This window comes from Cotesia glomerata, linkage group LG10, assembly GCF_020080835.1.
Source record: "Cotesia glomerata isolate CgM1 linkage group LG10, MPM_Cglom_v2.3, whole genome shotgun sequence".
Classification (NCBI taxonomy): Eukaryota; Metazoa; Arthropoda; class Insecta; order Hymenoptera; family Braconidae; genus Cotesia; species Cotesia glomerata.
In genome coordinates this window covers 2,830,433-2,832,629 of record NC_058167.1, presented here as the reverse complement: position 1 = coordinate 2,832,629, position 2,197 = coordinate 2,830,433, and the positions used below count along the sequence as shown (strand labels likewise).

General features: G+C 30.3%; 1 long non-coding RNA gene across 1 annotated transcript; it reads left to right on the top strand.

Annotated features, from left to right (window-relative positions):
• Positions 1 to 684: 684 nt before the first annotated feature.
• Positions 685 to 1,255, top strand: LOC123273173. The gene is made up of 2 exons (XR_006511270.1): positions 685 to 771; positions 877 to 1,255. It is a non-coding gene; the product is annotated as an uncharacterized LOC123273173 (long non-coding RNA).
• Positions 1,256 to 2,197: the final 942 nt, after the last annotated feature.

Here is a 2,197-nt window from a genome sequence, read left to right as displayed (position 1 = left end):
GTGGCTGCTATCCGCCATTTTGAGTTGTGAATCCGCCATTTTGAATCTGCTATCTGAAATCCGCCATCTGGTGGCTGCTATCTGATGGCTGCTATTCGTCATCTGGTGGCTGCTATCTGATATCTGGTGGCTGCTATTCGCCATCTGGTGGCTGCTATTCGCCATCTGGTGGCCGATATTTTGAATTTGAATCCACCATTTTGAATCTTACTATCCGCCATTTTCCTGCCATTTTTTAAATCTTACTATCCACCATTTTCCCGCCATTTTGAATTTGAATCTGCCATTTTGAGGTTAGAAAAAAGCATCCTCAACTATTAACCCGCCTTCGGCTCGGCCATAACAGATCAATAGTTCAGGATTACGCATTTGTAGTATGATATATCCATGTTTTATATATTCAAAATGAAGTTATGACAGCTACCTGTGAGAAGGATTTTACGCAGCACCATCTGGTGGTAGTTTGTATTACTTCTAGCCACGTAGTAGATGACATCATCAGACAGTTCTGAGCCTGTTCAAGGTCACGTAACTGCGCAGTTTTCTTTGTTCTATTTCTAACTGCGTAGTAGATGACGTCATCAATCCGGTTTTGAGGTAGAGGAGTGGGGTTAACTGCGCAGTATTTTCTGTCTATATAAGCAGCTCGCCGAGAGCGTACTTCACACAAACGAAGTACACCTCTCCAGTGAAGTACCAGTTTGTCGGTAGGCAGTAGTGAAGTATAAGTTCTTGGTGATATACATCTTCTACCTATCAGTATTACTAGTTGTAAGTATTCATTTACTGTCTAATTAATTAATTAAAATATGAATTAAATGAAGGATCATTTAATCAATTGATCAATCACTTTAATTAAATAAAAAATTTTTACAGCTATCAATCATGGATCTTACCAAGATAAATGAGGTTAATTGTCTTACTGGGGTTCTTCCTGTTAAGAAAATGATGGAGTTGGAGTTTAATCGAGAATATAAGATTAACGGTATCAAAACTATTACAACTCAGTATGGGACTAGGATTGTTGTCAATATAAACGATGAATTTAACATTTATTTACCATCTAGAACTATTCAACATCTAAAAGATGATAACTTCATTACGAGTTTGAATGAATTAATAGATTCAAACTACCTGTTTCTGCGTTTCCTAGGTGGAAAATATAATAAATTTGAATTTATTAATTCTAGTCTTGATGTAAAAATGACCAGTGGAATTATTTAATCAATAAAATATTGTATTTCAATATAAATAATTCATTGTTTTTATTTATAATCCCTCACATTTTTAATTTAAGATTAATATTTATAATTCAAATTCCATAAGTTATAATAAACTAATTAAGAAAAAATAATACTTTTTGTTATCTACGATACTATTGTTGCAGTTATAACTATCGATGTTGTTGATATTTAATTGCGAATACTTTGTTATCTATAAATCTGATAAACATTTATATATATATATTTATTAAAAAAACTTTCACACTTACAAAATATATTATAATTAAATAATTATTATCAATTATACACAGTAAGACTTAAATTTATTTAATATTATTAATATTTTAAATAACACTTACGATGTTGTCGCTGTGACTATTGTAGTTGCTTTGTGCTATTTCACTAAAATACTAACCCCTAAGATCTTCCTAGAAAGTTCTTTCTTCCTGTAGAGCCAGACGGCCCTACAATCCTCCAATAGTAGCTATCAGACCGAAAACGCATGATGCTGATTGGTTCTTTCATTGAGCACACACTATACACAGCTGATAAGTTGGTATTTTTGATGTTAACATAAAACGTTTATAAACGTTGTTATGTAAAAATTATTGGATAAATATAATAATCATTTTTCATTATCCCTGAATCCGAAATTTCATCAAAATTCATTAATTTCTTCGATTAAAATTTAATCACTGAAAAATTCTACATTAAAGGCTCATTTGGCGCGTGAAAGTAGTCAGTTCAAAATATTAAAAAATTTTTTTTTCCAGTTATATATTTAAAATAATTAGATCTTCATTATAAAATTAATCAAATATTGATAATAAAATATTAGAAAATAATAATTATTATTATTTATCTTTATTTCAAAATTATTATTATTATTTAATAAACTAATATAAGACAGATGTGCCATCTATAGTCAAATCCAAAAATCTTCTATCGATATATTTTAAAAATCGATACTCACT